At 38.8% G+C, this 19,946-nt stretch overlaps 1 protein-coding gene across 1 annotated transcript in view; it reads left to right on the plus strand.

Annotated features, from left to right (window-relative positions):
- Positions 1–620: 620 nt before the first annotated feature.
- Positions 621–19,946, plus strand: part of GRM3 (glutamate metabotropic receptor 3) — a 318,817-nt gene continuing 299,491 nt past the window's right edge. The window contains exon 1 of the mRNA XM_089685978.1: positions 621–1,288. The gene's annotated coding sequence lies outside the window, so the exon portion shown is untranslated. The remainder of the gene's footprint in view (positions 1,289–19,946) is intronic.

The following is a 19,946-nucleotide window of genomic DNA, read 5'->3' on the forward strand; positions in this document are numbered from 1 at the left end:
TCAATTATTTTGTTCTATGGATACTTTGCTTCTTACTAATATATATTGATGTTAGGTATATATTGAGGTAAAATTGTGCTTTTTTGAGCATGTGCATGAAAAATGTAAAACAAAAAATTAGTCTGGAAACGAAAGGGTCATGGAGGATGGGGCTATCTCCAGGGAAGCTTTCTGTGCTTATCAGTGTATTTATTTCTATATACTTGTCCTGAAATTGAAGCTCAGACACTTTAGGGACCACACTTTGCAGAGGTGCCTTACCTTGCATATTTTTATTTGTCATGCATTACAATCTTGTACTACCAGCACAGAAAAAAAATGCTTACTGCGTTCCTGTGTCATTTCAGATATACACTACATTAGTTCCAGCGATACTCTGTCCTAAGATAAATAAAAAATATATGTATTTTTTGAAAATTGCAGATAAAATTAGATAGAGGCACAGATGACTCTCCAAGGGTGTGAGCCTTTGTATATTAGCCTTGTGCTTATATGCCTGATAAATGAGACAGGCTTTTTGTGTTTGGACACAATCTGGCATGTTCATAGTGAATCAGGCTGAGTGGCACCCAGCGTCACAGTGGGTGTGTCAGACAATTGATGGAGAAGGTGATGTATGTTACGATCTGCCTTGTGTTACTGTGGAGCACAGCGGCAGATATGCTGCTGGGGAGAGCACTGCTGGTGCTCCAGAGCTGTGAAATAATCATCAGTCCAATTCTGCACCATTTAAAGTAAGCTGCTGTGAGCGCAGAAAGTGTGTCCTCTCATTAAATCACAGCATGGGAACAGGAGGCCACTCCAAGCACTAATTGTCCAGCAACACTCTTGCCAAGGATGCTAGAAGCAAAGAATCATCAAAGTTAGAGAAGGTTTCACTCCAATAGCTGAATAGCAAGTGAGAGAAAAGAAACATCAGTAGCACAATACACTTTTTTTTTTTTTTTTTGCTGTGATTTTCTTTTAAGCTAAAAGAAGCAGAACAAGCCTTAGAGGGGATAGCAATCTTAAAGAAATGAGGAGGAAAGGACAAAGCAAGAAATTTTGTCTTAGAAAATGGCAGTAATCTACATTCCTGGTACCCTGACTGATCCAATGAATGGTAATTGGTATAAGGGAAAGAAAAACCATACACAGGCATCCAAGCTGAATATAAGGACCTGCTGGATCAGACGCAATGAAAGTAGAGGCAGTGATTATACAAGTTGTGTCTTTTATTTGCTCTCAGTCACTGGATGGAGTGGATAGAACTGCCTGTGACATGTATGCTCAGTGTTACCTGCTCAAGGTAAGCAGATTGTTGTTGTTGTTGTAAGATGAGGATGCTCTAATATCTATTTATCTCATCACTGGCTATCTCTCTGAATCTGCAATGTATTTTTCACACCAAGATTTAAATGCATGTACAGAATGAATCATGTTAACAATACAGAGCTAGATCAGAGTTAAATCCTTAACAGGATAAGCAAAAGATTTTTTAATACTGTGTGACTGTGGACATGTTTCACTATCATGCTATATAGCTATGTTCATTAACTCTTTGTGCTGTTTAAATAGCTAGTTGCTGAATGGAAGAGCCCATGTGAGTGTAAACCTTTATTTTGCATTAAGTTTTTGTGGCATTGCCATTGGTCAAGGATCTAGGTCTGCCTCTATGTGACACGTTTAGTGGTCACAACTTTTAATAAGGGTACCTACAATGAAACAAGACACTTGTCTTTATTTAATTAAGCAATGCAAAGTGCATTGATGAAGTGCAGTAACCCTACAATGAATCCTGCTTCACCTATCAACAGTTTAGAGCTGTCTGCACAATGGGAATGATTGCTGAATGGTTGCTATAGACTACTGCATCTTTCATATTTGAGAAAACTGAATCTTCTTAAGTAGATCAGAAGTCAAACACATGCTTTATAGTGTTTATTTAAATAGATTTTTAAAGACAACTAATAATATTTTGTCAATGTTTTCTCAGAATTAGCTTCAGAACCAGAAAGCAATAAGCCATTACAATACCTTTATTATACGGTTCCATTCCATAGCACAGGTGTCTACATTTTATTAATTTCTTTTTTTTGTCTGCTAAGTTATGAGGCTGAAAGATGACCTTGTATTGAAATGAATCAGTCAGTTAAGTAAAAGGGTATGCTGTGAGTAGACTTGTGACCACAGATGAGTGAATTGAAGGCACTCATGTCCCAAGAGAAAAGCTTTGCTGTCACCAACTTTCAAACGGGGTTTCAAGCAGAGACAAAGAAGTAACAGAGCATCAGCACTCTGTGGACTGACAATCCCTGAAGGGGAAACATGTGGTTACAATTAGAGATGTCTTTCCTTTCAGCTTTCTTTAAGGTAATTACACTTGGATATAATACCAGTGAGAGCTAATTTATTAAATGAAATAGTTCCATTCTGGTGTCACATTAGGCAATTCGTCACTTGGATTGTTGAATGTCACTTGTCAAACATATATCACAATATGTTCTTTGAATGAGCTTTTATGAAAATTAAGTTTTGTGACTTCTTGACAGCTAATACTGATAGACATGTATGTAAGAATTTTTTTCATTTATTTATTTTTTTTTTAGTCACATGTTCGGTATTTCTAGTTTCTGGGTTACCATAAGCAAAGATATTACCAGATATTAATTAATTCTGCTTGTCTCATATATTTGGAAATGACAGCTGGAAATGATCCCCTGGGTATGCCATATTTCATCTGTTATTACAAATACTAATGAAAGTGTTCCAAGCCCAGCACTAGCTTTGGCTTTCTGTCTATGCAAATTGTAAATACTAGATGCCAAAAATTTGGGACGAAAATAATTGTGTGTGTCTGTGTGGATTTCCTTCCCATAGCAATCAGCATTTGTGTATCTTTGTCCCATCAATAAATTACACTACAAATGAACATCAGTGCCTCAATCTTCCACCCTGGCTGGCGATATAACAATTTTTATTAATTAAAGGGAAATCATTTCAGTCTGTATCAGATATAAGATTAGTTTTGCATTTGAGAACACCTTATTTACTTACATTTAAATATCATAAAATATATGCCTACTCTATCTACATAATAATACATACCAATTGATCGATCAATAAATCAATTCAACTTTACAGTAGGGCTGGCTTTCAGGAAGTCTTTCATAACAATAAACTTTTCAAAGGCAATATAGAAACACATTATGTACACATTTTTATATGCATTTATTGTTGAATAAAAAAATCTTCCAAAACCAGACAGGAATTCTATATGTTCTGCCACTGGGTTTATCTGACTTAAGAAGATGAGTATGTCACTATAACCTATGCAAGCAGCAAATGTCATTACCTAAGGTGCTTTAGAGAAAATATCATTTGTCTTGGTGCTGCCACCTCTTACATTGCTACTTTAGGCACTGGTCTTTAAGTGGTTTTATTACTTAAATACAGCCCTGGATCAAAACTTGTTAACCATAAGGAAACATATCACATGCATCTCTTGATATGCATTTATTATTAATTAAACTGCTTATAATACTAAGCTGCCATCTGGTTTATCTCACCTAAGAAGATGAGAGAATGCTACTATAATCTATTAAATCAAGCAGTGAATGTTATTACCTAAGGTGTGCTTTATGCATAATATAATTTGACTTGGAGCTGCCCTCTCTTATTTTGTTGCCTTAGGCACTGGTCTATAAGTGGTTTATTATTCTAAAGATAGCCCTGGATCAAAACTTGGGAACCATAAGGAAACATTTCACATGCATCTCTTGATTTACATGTATTATTGATTGTGGGTTTTTTTCATATATAATATTGTGCAGTCATCTGGTTTATCTCACTTAAGAGGTTGACACTATAATTATTTAAAGCAAGCAGCGAATGTTATTACCTAAGGTGTGCTTTATGCATAATAGCATTTGACTTGGTGCTGCCACCTCTTACTTTACTGCCTTAGGCACTGGTCTGGAAGTGGCTTTATTACTCTAAGTACAGCTACTGGATCAGAACTTGAGAGCCATACATCAGTAATAAACTGATAACTCAAAAAGTTATAAAACTTCCATTTTCTTAAGTAAATATAGGAGACCAATGCAGGGATTGTGTTGAAAACTAGTCAGCTGTGGAAAAATTAGGTATTGTTTGCTTCTCTGTTGTGATTGCCAGGGAGTTCAGATGTACTCAGAATGAAATGAAAGCCGATCAGACAACTGGTGAGTCTTGTCTGATCAGCTGCATCAACAAACCATCCATGCAGCTTCAATTCATGCTGTTAGCTAGGATGCTATCGGCACAGAGATAATCATCCCAAAATCCCAGGAGACTTGTTTAGCTCCCAAATTGTAGGGCCCTCCAGGATGAGTGAATGCTCTTCAACTAATTATGGGGAGAAAAGTGGAGAGCAAATAAGCAAGACTATTGCCTCAAACTGGAGCCCATATGCAAATGTTTTAAGATATTTGTGTTGCTCTTGCTTACTATGGATATACAGTTAAAAATTTAGTGAATGGTAACAGGACCTAAATTGGCTTCCACAAACCAGAAGCAAACAATTCAGTTTTGTGTGGATGGGCATTTAAATAGAACTTTGTGAGTTATTATGAAATCACAACCTAGCAAATACACCAGTCATGTTCTCTAGAGGTGAGAAAAGAATCTGTCAATCCCCTTTTATTCATAGCAAAACCTGTTAACTACAATAGGTGCGATTGGCAAGGAAGCCCACATTGTATTAGAATGCTGCAACACAGAGGGTCCTATTTAATATATTGCAGCTTTTTATTAAACAAAGCTATTAGAGCCAAAATATTTACAAAGTTGGACATATAGTTATTCTGCTGTTTATTCCGCTTTTATCATGACATTTAGTAGTTATTTTTACTGGGCTACCAAAAGATTTTACGTTTGTTTTGCATCCATTTTTTTAGATAATGCAGTCCTGGTCTTAGCTATGAACAATAAGGTACAGTATATATAGAATCTAAAAGCCTATCAACTGATAACCTGAAATGTCAGTAAGATTATAAGTCAATCATGAAATCTATGCAATGCAAATGCAACAGGAGTCTTCTGTGCACAGGCTTCAAAAAACATAACCATTTTTTGGTTGACTCTCCATTGTTCTCATCTGTCAGAACAAATGTGATGCAATGTGAGCTTATTAGGTTCTTCACTGTATTTCCTAGTGTGCAAGGTTGAGCATTTAATAAACCCATTTCTTGTTAGCTTTTGGTAGGAAATACCAACAGTTTTGCAGTTAATTCCTGAAATGTGTATTACACTATTCACTAACATTCATTGCACAGTGATGACTTGAAACTACTGACATAAGTTATCATTTTAATATATATTAGCTATTAGAATTATGCTCCTACTACAGAAGGTTTTATGTTTCCACACTTCAAACAAAACCCAACAAACATGTTTTATTCCTAGTATTAGGATAGTGGACAGAACTTTGCAGATCATTTCTTTATGCCACTGTGGCAATTGTTCATCCAGAACTGCTGATCTTTATAACAGATACAGCCTAATTTTAAACAACTCTTTCCCTTGCAGTTGTTTCAGGCTGTTGCATGTTCTGAATGTGCAGTTGGCATAAAGGTGTAAAGGCGTGAGTTGCAGTGCTCTATACAGTTCAGTTTGATCAGTAGGGATGAGCAAACCAAGCAAAGTTTGGTTAGTAGGAGTTTCAGCGAACCCAACAAGAAGTCCGCAAACCCCAAGCATAGTGCCAAATCCTTTAGAAGCCTATGAAAGCTGAAGTGTGTCATTTTGTTTTCTGGCCTTTTTCAAGGATAATTTTCAAGCTATAGTTTTAAAAGGACATGGGTAATGGGCACTGCCATGTACCAATGCAAACAACATTAAAAAATACCATTCACTGGGCCATCTGATGTTCCTAGCCAGTGGATTTTTGCTGACACTACCCTGCTGTTTTTGCTCACAGAGCTCTCACTCGGACTTCATAAGTTATATTCTCAGTTTTTGCCTCTGAGTCATGTAGACTTTAATTATACATATTGTTTGCGCTCTTATACATTGGCTTGGCACAACGCCTTTTTTTTTTCTTTTATGATGTATGTACTAAAATAAAATATATATTTGCCTCTAAAAAAAATACCATTCAGCTTGGAAGCAAAAATGAAATGGGTTCCCCTTTAAATTTCCTACCAGACCCTTACCCAAGCATGCAGCCTGTGTGACCAAGTAAGGGAGAGCAGTGAGTATGCCACTCCCCCTTTCTGTACAATACCAGGTCACTTGCCTTTCAACATTGGGAAGTAACAATGTTGAGAGACAAGGGCCTCTTTCCGACATCCTGTCCTCCAAAAGAAATGTTGGTTTTTTTGGGGTGGGAGGGGGCTTAAGGGGCCCCCTGATATCCTGCTGTCCTTACAGGAATAAGTACAGGGTACTCCTGATTAATCATTTATCAAAAAAGTAAGATTTGGATCCATTGTCAATCACGCTGAAGACCTGCTGAACAATTATGCTCCTCAACTACACAGTTGCTGTTAAATGAGAGAATCCTCAGTATTGTTATAATGTAAACAACAGTGTCAGGGATAAATATGGTTATGACTATATTTCATTAATGATGTCGCCAAAAATCCCCTGCTGGATTGTATACATTTCATTGGTAATAGTTTGGGCAGGAAAAATGTCTGCCATTTTTTTGGTGGTTTGCCAAACTGTGAACCGGCTGGATTAGGGTGGAATTCACGTCCAACCCAAACCTGAAGCTCATCCCTACCATCATCACTATATGCTTACTGATTATCTCATCATAATTTTTGCTTTTGCTTTGTACTGCCAAACTATGTAATAGTGATTAGATGATCAGTGATATTTACAAACATCTTATTTAATTTCAGCTGCATTTTTTTGAATTTCCAACAGTCTTAATGATTCTAGGATTTCTGCAAAGAAGTACATTCAGTTCTTAATTAACTTGTTTAAAAATTAATTTGTTTGCTTCATTTACAGCTCAATTTTGCATAACTGCTAAATTCTAAAACAAAAAATATACCTTTATCTAGAATAGCACAAATGTCTCTCAAAGTGATTGTTTAGGGACTCCTTCATGCTGTGTGTGGTGACCTGCATTTTTCAGCAGGTCACCACATACAGTATGACACACATAAAAGCAGGTAACTGCTAGGGCACATAGAAAACAATTCTTTTCTATGTGCCCTCTCCACACAACACCATTGGTGTGATATGTGGTGTGTTGCAGTGTGGAAAATTGAAGCATGCCCACATTTTTATGCACCACACTGGATGGCACTGCATGTCACAGCACATCAGGGCAATGCACCATGTTGCTTGCAGTGGCATGAATGAACTCTGAAACTTCAAATAAAGTTGAGGAAAAACAACATACTAAAATGTGGATCACCCTGCTCCCTGCCAGAGCTGGCAGTGCACTAGTCTGCTCAGTAAAATGCTGTTTTACTGTGCAGGCTAATGTGGGTGTGACATAACTCCCAACAATACTATGAAATACCCATGTACTTTGTCTTTTCACATGAATCAGCCCTTCCCCACACACACACATTTTCTTCTACGTCTAGGACTGGCCCAATAGACTTTCATTGTTAAAGTCTCAACTGAAAAGCCTATCCATCATCTACAGCTGCCAGATTAAAAATCTGCATAGCAATTCTAAATGGTTGTCTAAATGTTAAATGCCAGTTCACAACAGCTATGCTTTCATACATTTTGCAGCATTTTCAACACAAGCAAAATATGGACTAAAAATATACTGAGGGTTATTTACTAAAACTGCGGAGTGCAAAATCTGGTGCAGCTATGCATAGAAACCAATCAGCTTCCAGGTTTTGTTGTCGAAGCTTAATTGAATAAACTAAAGTTAGATGCTGATTGGCTATCATGCAGAGCTGCACCAGGTTCTGAGTGCACCAGTTTTAATAAATTTCCCCCATTGCCTTCTAAAGGACTTGTTTGCATTACAATGCTAAATTGCACAGAATGATACATTTTCTGTGCATTTTTCCCCTTTGGTTTAAGTCAGTTGCTTGATATAATGCTTACAGTAGTGAGTCGTTAGTTCTGATCATGTTGTCTTCCTTATATCCTCACTTTTCAACATGCTTCTAATATGAATAAATCCTAGAAAGTATTTACTTTGCTCCCACATTCATACAAAGCATTGTGGCGAAAGGTGTGCATACACATGCATATTTCATATAGCGAAAGACTGTGCTAGACCTTCTTCAAAGATGAGTTCATACTTTGGCACTCCATGCGTGAGCGCACACACATGCTCTATTTTAATTGCCTAGCATTGAAAGGAGATGTAAATCATACCCGAATAATAGTTTGCTAAAGCACTGGGACAGATTTACTAAAACTGGAGCATGCAAAACCTGGTGCAGCTCTGCATAGAGGCCAATCAGTTTCCAGGTTTAATTGTCAAAGCTGAAGTTAGAAGCTGGTACCAGATATCTACAAAAATATTAGCCAGCTACTCAATTGCTTCAAAATCCGGTTATTTATTGGTTACAAGGTAAAAGTGCAAGATCAATAAACACTAACACATTTCAGTGAGAGCCTTATTCATGGCATGCTATGAATAAGGCTCTTGCCGAAATGCATTAACATTTAAGATACACTCACCGGCCACTTTATTAGGTAAATCTGTTCGATTGCTTGGTAACACAAATTGCTAATCAGCCAATCACATGGCAGAAACTCAATGCATTTAGGCATCTAGATGTGGTGAAGATGACTTGCTGACGTTCAAGCCGAGCATCAGAATGGGGAACAAAGGGTATTTGAGTGACTTTTAAAGTGTCATGGTGGTTGGTGCCAGACACTCTGGTCTGAGTACTTCAAAAACTGCTAATCTACTGGGAGTTTTCATGCACAACCATCTCTAGGGTTTACAGAGAATGAAAATATCCAGTGAGCTTCAATTGTGTAGATGAAAATGCCTTGTTGATGTCAGAGATCAGTGGACAATGGGTGGACTGGTTGCTGTGACATCCTTATGGTCGGGTCAAAATTTGGCATAAACAACATGAAAGCATGGATCTATCCTGCCTTCTATCAACGGTTCAGGCTGCTGGAAGTGATGTAATGGTGTGGGGGATATTGTCTTGGCACTAGCAAGGTGTACCTAATAAGGTGGCCTGTGAGTGTATGTTGCCAGTGATAACAATTTAAATTTTTATAAAAATAATCCCCCTGCGCTCCACTGGTATGAATTAACACAACACCAAATATATGCAAGCTGCTACCACCTATTCCCAATACCACAGGATGTATGACATAAAAAGACTAATATTGGTGAAGCGCTTCACATGAAAAACTAAATAAGTAAGTACAATGATATAAAAATACATGTAAAGTGACCACACTGTATTGAAAGGTATTGATAACTAGTGCTAAATAATCCCCCGAAAAAATATATATAAGTGCCAAGTGCTGAAAGTGCAAAACAGGGCATGCGTTTGCTGACTAGTTCTTGCCAAAATACAATATATGCACAGTAAACTTAATACACAATAACATTGCACACTCTAACTGAAAGTGAAAAGTGCTCAGTGCGAGTATGAATATTAATTAAAAGTAAAATCCACAATAAAGTGCAAAACAGGTCATGCATTTGCTGACTAGATCGTGCCAAAATCCAATAGATGCACAGTAAACATAATATACAATAACATTGCACACTCTAACTGAAAGTGGAAAAGTGCTCAGTATGAGTATGAATATTGGTTAAAAGTAAAATCCACAATAAAGTGCAAAACAGGTCATTCGTTTGCTGACTAGATAGTGCCAAAATACAATATGTGCACAGTGAAATAATGCACAATAACATTGCACACTCTAACTGAAAGTGACAGGTGCTCAGTATGAGTATGAAAAATAGTTAAAAGTAAAATCCACAATAAAGTGCAATAACAAAGTGCTAGACATATCATGTGCAAACAAACACCGCAATGTCAGTGCTTCAATTCTTCACTCCAAACATGATGTGTGTTAGCATGCCACACGTGTATATCGTAATCCAAAAGTGGCTAAAGTGCCTCCTCACCTTAACCATGCGACCCCTAAGGGTTACAATGCTTTAGGTGATATAGAGATCAGAGATCCCCAGTCTGGTGGCAGTACACTACAGCACTTTTTGGACGCTCTTTTCTATGGGCTGTGCATACCAAGGAGTGGCTAGCAATGTCTGATTTGTACTATTCTGGTGATATTTTGTCCTGACAAGCTAATGAACAACATTTTGGAATAGGCATGCAATGTATAAAGTCAAAATGACCGTGGTACAGCACATTTGTTTGCATGTGTCAAAGCAAACTGGACCTGGTTTGCAGAAACATAGTCATAGTGTTTGTGCAGCAACATCATGTAGTCAAGAGAAATCGTTTACCATCACCTATGCTGGGTCAGGGCAGCAGGTTTCATCTGATGACTAATGCACTTGTTTTCATGCTTTCCTGCAGTACATTGTTTAATGCATTACCAGTTATCTATACACATAACATTCGCTACAGTGTAGTCAGATTTTTGTAATTGTGTAATTTATCCTGTTCTCCTTTCTGTACAGTTAGGTCAGAATTTAGATAGCTGTTTGTGCTGCAGAATACATACGATGGAAAACTGTGCCACATGTTATTTATATTTATAGTATAAGGCCATCTATATACATGACAAAGTTATCTCTTGATTCAATTAGATCAGACAACAATCTTGTCAGTACTATATTAAAATACCTAGCAAATGGAATACCTTTCCAAGAACTTGCAGCACTTTTTGCATTTTTTCATTTATGTTAATATTGTTCCACTCAGTCACCGGCTCTCTGCATTGCCTTCCAGTGCTCACTGGAGCGTTGGGCTGTGCTTGCTTGCTGAGAGCCCGAGCCAGCTGCCAGTTAGAAAAGTGAGTGAATCCCAACTTCAAAGTATTTGTAAGAATTAGTTTAGAAACCATAAGGATTGTCATCATTACCAATTGGTTTTCACCATACTTCTATAACTTTAGCAGTAGGAGTTATTCAAGACCCAGTGACACTTGTCATCCCAATATGACCCTTAACCAGTGAGCCACTGTGTTCTAAAATTTTCTGATGAACTAACACTCAAAAATCATGTGATTGAAAAAGGCCCTCTTTTTTAACATGTTCTGTCCTCAGAAGTAATGCTGTACTTCTCTCCATCTTCCTACATGTGAAAAGCTAGCTATGTAATCAGACAGGATGGTCCCCCATGGCAGTCTGACTATGCAGATAGCAATAAGATGGCTACAGTGGTAGTCAGTGCTTGTCTCAAGAACTTTCCCAAGAAAAGTGTCAGCAAGAAGAATGCAGAGGGAAGGAAGGCTGGACATCCCCCCCACACACACACACACAAATTAATTTTGCCAGTGCTTGTCTTGGGAAAGTACTTATGGCCAAAAACACATGTGAACAATCAATGAAGTTGTCTCCATGGTACCTGCATTGTCAGATGGCCAAGCACAGGGGCACAAGAACGATGGGACAAAGTACTACATATAATTTGTCCTCTTGGGGACAGAATACTGTAATAAAATATGTCATGTGAGGGTTGCATAGTTGACCTAGGGGGCAGAAACCGAGGACCTGTTTACAATTTACCATTCCAACTGGAAGTTAATCATGTTTTCAGAAGAGTCATCTAAATGCCATGGGTACTGTGGGTAGAAGCCACACTATTAGAACTGTTCAAATAGCAATTAATATTCAGTACAGGAATGGAAAACAGACCCTGTGGAAGATTATTTCTTTTGCAGATGGAGATTACCAAAGTGTTACCATAATCTATGTAGCATCCTCCTAGATTTGAAGGTGCTAGAATTAGTTAGATTTAGTGCTGGCTCATTGTGTTCAGTGGAGCTGTGTGTATTTTGGTCAGGTAAATTTAGCTTGTCTTACTGTAATCAATTAGGTCTGTTCAGTGTTCTCAGCTGCTGTCAGTCTGTTAACTCTGCTTTCCAGAAATCAGCAGAACATTCTAGATTATAGGTGTGGGGCTATGCAGATGGCAGCATGAATAATAATACAGCCCTTTCTAATCCCAGGGAGCAGGGCCCTGAAGGATGCTGGGCAGGGGCAGACTGACAACTCATGGGGCCCCCGGGCATTAAGGGATCATGGGGCCCCTGTGTCCTTGCCCAAACTCAAAAAAGCCTATGAAAAAGGTACCAGGGGCATCTCATGGGGCCCCCTACTGACCCCAGGCCCTCGGGCAGTGCCCAAGTTTCCAAATGGTCAGTCCGCCCCTGATGCTGGGTATCTGTGTATATTCTCTGAGCACACTAAGCACTGAGTCTTTTCTAGTAGGAGAGGAACACAGCCCGGGGGGGGGGGCTGTATGCTCCCCTGGGCTATCCTGCCATATGCTTGCTGTTCATGAGGCCTCCGGAGGGTGGCTTGAGGGCCTGGATGCTGAAGCTACCGAGAGCTGGCTGAGCGGATGTCTGCTGAAGATCTACTCTGGTATCACTGGAGGACAGTGTTGTTTGGAAGTTGGAAGAAGGCAAGCAGCTGTCCCTGGACCTTTTCTGAATACAGACTGCTGAGAGATCTTAGAGACTTCTAAGACTGCTGGCACCCCATGCCTCGTGTGCTAGAGAGTCAGCTATGTGTTTGCTAAAGTGGACATCGGCTGATGTCCTAAAGAGTTTAGTCCTTCTAGATCTCTGTGAAGGGACTCTGCTCTTGTTTACTCTAAAGAAAGAAGTCAGTGTGCTTTACTGATCTTGCTGCTCTAAAGAAGGAAACCTGAGTGATTTTACTGTTCTACTACAAACCAAGTTCACAGTTTGCTATATGCAAGGACTCCTGCTTCAGTCTTTCAGAAAGGAGTTCACTGTCCTCAATTTGTACATAGTTTCTGTTTTTGGAGTATCTTACTCAATTCCCTCCTCCCTATCCAAGTTCTCCAAAAATAAAAGCAATAAGGACAACACCCCTAGACTGGTTATTTTAGGAAATGAGTTAGTGACTGCGGGGCAATCCATTTGGGAAGTAGCTGTGCAAATTTATAGGGACTCCACTGGGAGTAACCGCTACATTTATATACTCTAAATTCAGCTTTCTGCTTTCCCAGTTTTACAATTCATCATTAGTGGTAATAAAACCTTACATTAGCCCACTGAAGTGACTAGGCTCAGATGAAACAAAGTGATGAATGAATCATTCTACATTATTATTATTATTATTATACAGGATTTATATAGCACCAACAGTTTGCGCAGTGCTTTACAAAATGAAGGTAGACATTACAGTTACAACACAATGTGGTGCAAAAGGAAACATTAGCTGTACCTGTTTTTATTCAGCTTTCTCTCCTCCACAGCCTTCCAAAGTATACAGTTTAGATGGTATTTCTCAGCTTCCAGGAGGCAGGGGATGAGACTCTGATGTCATACACTTCCCAGCACCAAGCACATAGCTGAGTCTAATCTGAGACTTGTACAGTATGTGATCTGGGACTTTTGGGTAAGGGGCTCTCGCTTGCACAAGCATACACACCACCCTGGCTGTGCTGTCATTTGCTACAGCACAAGCCGATCAGTGGGTACCAACCAATGATTTATGGCCGGGACCTGGTGATTGGCTGAGAAAATTGTAGACAAGAGCCCTGTGTTGTTTACCACTACAGACATCAGCAATGGACGTTTTTTTTCCTTCCTGCAAAGCAGGGAGTGAAAGCTGGCTCATTGCTTAGCAAAATCAGCACACAGCACACACAGAAAACAATGTTAGCCACACAGTTAACCCTTTGATTGCCTTAAATGTTAACTCCCCCCCAGCCAGTGTCATTAGTACACTTATAGTTTATATTATTAGCAGTTAGTTAGTTCCCACAAAGTGTCAGTTAGTATCAGATTGCCCACTGCACTATCACAGCCCCACCAAGTCACTGATCACCACCATTACTAGTATACAATAAACAAAACAAATTTCAATTATATACCATTGTTTGTAGATGCTATAATTTTCATGCAAATCAATTAATATACCCTTATTAGGATTTATTTTACCAAAGACATGTAGCAGAACATATTTAGGTCTAAATTTATGAAGAAATTAGATTTTTTAAATTTTTTATTGGATATATTTTACAACAGAAAGTAAAAAATATTGTTTTTTTTTTTAATTTTCTGTCTTTTTTCATAAAAAATATAAAAAACCCAGTGGTGATCAAATACCACCAAAAGAAAGCTCTATTTGTGTGAAAATAAAACATTCATTTGGGTTTAGAATTGAATGGCCACGCAATTGCCAGTTAAAGTGGCACAGTGCTAAATTGCAAAAAATGGCCTGGTCATGAAGGGGGTAAAATCTTCCAGTGTAGAATGAGCCCCAAAGTAGCTTAACAGGCTGACATTTCCAAATGCTCAAGTCAGTTCAATATATTTCTTCCAGGTAGACATCTTCCTGCACAGTTCCCTCTGAACACCCCTCAAATAAAGCAACTGTAATCCAGTAGAGAATTAATACTGTTGTGAACGTAGAGTAGAAAAGACCACTCTGAAAGGTTGCTCCAAGCATTTAACACCTTCCCTGAGCTCATACCACTGAACAAACTCCACTGACTGGCTGGGAGAAAATAATATTCATAACTCGGATATTGCTTTTTGACACTCTGAACAAGAACAATTGATTACTGCCAATGGGTTTTTTTTTATTTGCACTAACATCCAAATTTTCAGGACAAGCTTTTGGGGTGTGCCCCTTCTTCAAGGGGCAACACCTCAACAGTAGTAGGTAGAGGCAATCAATAGTCTAAGCTTAGGGAAAACCTGCAGAGCACAAAAAGGTAAACAAATATCAGGCTGGCTACAGCCTAGCTCCGAAAGCAAGCACAGAAAAGCTAACTAGGGACTCTCCCACGTAAGACGAAGACCCTACATTACATTCTGCACTGATAGTGTCTTCTCAGAGAATCTTAAAGTGACCCTTCCTTTTACTCATGCACAGCAAAGTAAAAATCACTTAACTTGCTCCTCCACAGCAATACATACTTATATTTCCTTTGCTTCCCCACCACACAACTGACCACTAATGTAGAGGATGGTTTTATTAGAAAGCTATAAAAGGCACCAGTGATGTTCATAGAAAGGTTTTGCTATAAGGAATGCAGTAAATGTGTAGTGGTACCCCCATAGGAGCCAGTGATTTTTGTAGGTCCCTGGGTCTTTTCCTGTCTTCAGCCATGCAGCCAGGCACATGAACACAGTCACTCTTTGATTTAAAAAGCAGTTGAGGGGATGTTCTTTTTGTTGTTTTTATTTTTTAAGTAACTAGGATAGGGTTGAGGGAATTGGATGGGATACTCCAAAAAGAGAAAAGCAGTAGCAAACTATGGACGTGGCTTTGTAGCAGAAGCAGTTAAAAGCAGGTTTATTTCTTTATAGCAGCAATAGCAGAGTCCCTTCACATAGAACTAGATAGACTAAGCTCTGCTGGACACCCAACAATGTCCTCTTTAGACAAACACACAGCTGACTCTCTAGAACAAGAGGGGTGGCAGCAGCCCAACAGTCTCTAAGATCTCTCACAGCAGTCTGTACTCACAAATGTTCACGGAAAGCTGGTTGCCCCCTTCCAACATCCATGGGACACCTTTCTCTTGTGATACCAGACTAGATCTTCAGGTGACAGCCCCTTAGTCAGCTCTCTGTAGCTCCAGCATCCAGGCCCTCAGGTTGGCCACCTGTTGCCTCATGAGCAGCAATCACATGGCAGCGCTGCCCAGAGGACAGCAAGCCCTGCACACTCCCAGCAGCCTACAGGGCTACCCTCCCTGGTATTTGCCAGGGCTGTGTAAATATTCAAAAGGGATAACAGGCGCATGGTGTGGCAGTCCATGTATGTTTGATGAGTTCCAAATGGGCAGGGGTGAAGGTAGCCCAGTAGGCACTAACAGCAAGCTGCGAAGTAGCGAAGCATAACTCTGCAGAAGGGTAACAAAGAAACACAGTACCTCTAAGTGTGTACTGTGAAGGTATTTAATAGAAAGATAAATAGTAACTCACATCTTAGAATATAAAAACAGGCTCATGGGTAAGAGGGTGAGACATCTGTAGTCAGATGTTGTTGTGTGTCTTATCCAGAGAGGAGATCGACTGAGTCCGTCACCAGGTGGTGCTGTGCATGGGCAACATGGATGGTAAGCCTGGTGGAATCTCCAAGGTGTCTGCCAGCAGATGGTGCTGTGCATATGCAGCATGGATTGTGGAGCCTGGTAGAGTATCCAAGATGTCCGGAATCAGCACATGTGGCGTCTGACGTCATCAAAATGCGACGCGTTTCTGAACATGTGCAGGATGAGATGAGTCCAGGTGCGCTCTTTCATCCATGAGCCTGTTTTTATATTCTAAGATGTGAGTCGCATTTTGATGACGTCAGGCGCCACATATGCTGATCCCGGACATCTTGGAGACTCTGCCAGGCTTCACCATCTATGCTGCATATGCACAGCACCATCTGCTGGCAGACACCTTGGAGATTCCAACAGGCTTACCATCCATGTTGCACTTGCACAGCAACACCTGCTGACGAACTCAATCGATCTCCTCTCTGGATCAGACACACAACAACATCTGGCTACAGACGTCTCACCCTCTTGCCCATGAGCCTGTTTTTATATTCTACAATCTGAGTTACTACTTATCTTTCTATTAAATACCTTCACAGTACCCACTTAGAGGCGCTGTGTTTATTTGTTCCCCTGTGTAAATATTCGTACTGCTATTTGCGTTGCTCTACAATTATGTTCCAGAAGATTCTACTGCTCTCTAGAAAGCAGAGGAATCATACAAACCAGCAGCAGCTGAAACACTGAGCAGACCTAACTAATCACACTGATTACAGTGAGCACAACTACATTTACCTAACACAACAAAAACACAGCTCCACTGAACACAGTAAGCCAGCAATAAATCTAACTTATCCTAGCACCTGTGTAGGAGAGTGCTACATTAGCATCAGCCACTAGAGCAGTTTGCTATGTACTAGAGAAAGAGGGCACTGCAGAGTGGAAAACTGGGAGAGGGTGTCAAAATGTTGCTACAGAGCGGTACTGTTGACAGACCCCGGTATAGAGATATTACAATACTTTATTACAGGTATTGTTTGGCACAATGGTTAGTAAATGCAGGTGTTTTTGAAAATCTGCACCTTAATTTTCGCTCTGACTTGCTGCTCTCTTGTCCTATGACGTACTGTGTGAACTTTCTTTCCTTTTACCATTTGAGTTCTAGCTTGTTGTTCTCTCCAGGAATAATCTATGTACGTAACTGCTCTGGAAAGGTTTTAGTTCTTTTTTGTTGTTCAATAGAATTCTGGCTTGCTATATTGTCTTGGTATGACCCACTTTGTGAATTTTTCTTGGTGAAAGGATAGTAGCTGAACTGGATGGTCAGAGATTATCAGTCAACTGCACAAAGTATAGCCAATAGTTCCATGATTTATTGGGTCTGCAAAGTAAATTAGTGTCCAAAAAACCTATGTTTGTCATAGAGTTGCTCCTCTGCCTGCCCTTTAGCCAGCATCCTCTCAAGAAACCCCATTCAACTGCATTTGCTGATTTACTGGTCCATTGAACAGATATTCACTCGGTAGCAAGTTTTGGCTCAAATGTGTGCAAATAGTAAACTGATTTTGACGTATTCCATTATCTCTAATCACAATGACATGGTTATGTTTTGTGTGGTTTACTTTAAGGTAAGAAGGTATGCTCAAAGGGTTTTTTTTATAATGTTATATAGTAAGAAAGTGAGATCATGAGTTGCACAGTGAATTGTAGGTAGCTGGCAGTTTTCAAGGTGGGAATGCTACTTACTGTTCATGTAATGTAATTTACTGTGAAGATGGTATACATATGGCATGACACTTCAATGGGTCTGCCTCAGTAGATTTGTGATGCATGCGTCTTCACTTTCCAGTTTCAGTACTGATTGTAAGTAGAGCACTTGGGAAAGAATACATTGGAAAGAGGATAATAGACTACAGAAAATGCATCAAACCATGGAGTTTCTGAACTGAATTTAAAATAAAATTGGATTTAAACAGATGAAAATGTTAAACCTTTTTAAATAGCTACCATATTAGTTCAAGGATAATGATATGACAAGATAGTAAAAGTGTTATCCTGTATTATTGTATGACCCGTTCTTTCTACAAATTTCTACAAAGTTGCTGAGTCTTGGTAAGCATGCCATTATGTATATTTCCTAAATTGTTACTATAGTAACTGCAGCCAGCAGCAGACTAAAATACATAACTGTTACCGGTATTTATAAATAATAATATAATTACAGTTTTTATTTGCTGTTTATTTTCTGCAAGATGAAAGTTTTAATATCATTACTTCATCACACTGTGGGTGTCCTGTTACTCTTTTTGTAAAATGAATGCCGTCATTTCAATATAGAGTTGTATTCTATCACAAGTTTGTCCAGTGGCACCACTTGAACACGAATATCTTCAAAAGGCTCATTGATTACTTGCAATATTTTTTAAAGCTCAAAATATATTTTAGTTATACAAATAAATGTTATGCTCCTAGCATTATTTTGAGAGAATAAAAGGTTGATTTTGTTTACTATAGCACACATAATGGGATGCATTTACTAAAACCGGTGCTCTCAGATTCTGGTGCAGCTGTGCATGTTAGCCAATCAGCTTCTAACTTCAGCTTGTTCAATTAAGTTTTGGCAATAAAATCTGAAAGCTGACTGATTTTTATGCAGAGCCGCACCAGATTTTGCACTATCTGGGGTTCAGTAAATAACCCCCTTTGAGTACAGCAGATGAATCATGTTTATAGCAGATGTGAGGCACTAGCACAGTGGAAAAGCACAATGAAGTTGATTTACTACAACAGTAGTAAAGTGAATTTCATGTGTGGTAAATGCTGTGAAATTGTGTTGACTTCAATCATCCAATCATATTCAACTCAAAAAATCAGTTTTTTTTAAATTCCTTGCACATGATTAGATATTCTTAAAAATGTGAAATTCACGAAGCTAAGTGAAAATTCACTGTTTTTGTAAATAAACCCTGATGTGCTTGCCTTCTTGGGATTTCAATCAGAAACAGTGTTCAAACGGGACACTTACCATTTTACTATTCAGAATTACAGCTCTCCCATTCCCTGTATTAATTCACTGTTCTGATAATAAAGCATTATGCTTCCTTGATAAGCAAGTATATTATTTTCTTATTAGTCTGTTGTTGTCTTGGGGGAATAGAGTATTGTCCATACCTGGCAACCTTGTAAGCAGGATATGCATTGCATGACACTGGGTAACCAAAGATCTCCTAAGGATCCCATACAAGTGCAGCTTTCATTCTGCAAGGAAGGAGTAGAATGATAAGTAGTATTTTGAACCATGTTACCAATTTCAAAATTAAATCAAGTTCACCAGCTTGTAGTGAACAGGTTGGATTTCCAATGAGTTTTGTAACACGTCAATCAATTCTCTTATCTCCACTTGTAAACATAGAGAATGACTCGTAAGTTTATATATTTGGATAGATTCCCTAGCATAACCAACTGTATTACCTATTGCATGGCCCACTAAATTATAAAATACTCTTCTACTGCAACTCTCTCTACCTCTCTACCTTATTGATTTAAACAGTCTAGCACTTAAACAAACTTAGCCATTTGACAGAGAAAGTTCAGGAGCTGACTGTGTTGACAATGTACATATGGAGTGGGTCATTTTGGAGGGTCTGTTAGTTCATCAGTAATGATAGCAATAATAAAAAGAACTAAATGTATGTTTTCATTAATTTACACTTTTTTTCAATATGTTTTTATTGCCGAGAAGGCATACCAATAATATTTAACCCTAAATAAAGATATTGAAAATGCACACACAACAGTGTGGCCAAACAAGTGACAGTTATGCTTATTAATATACGTTTCTCACACAAGAAA

This window comes from Staurois parvus, unplaced genomic scaffold (genome assembly GCF_062004578.1).
Source record: "Staurois parvus isolate SC_StPar_1 unplaced genomic scaffold, SC_StPar_1.0 ptg000019l, whole genome shotgun sequence".
In the NCBI taxonomy this organism is placed as follows: domain Eukaryota; kingdom Metazoa; phylum Chordata; class Amphibia; order Anura; family Ranidae; genus Staurois; species Staurois parvus.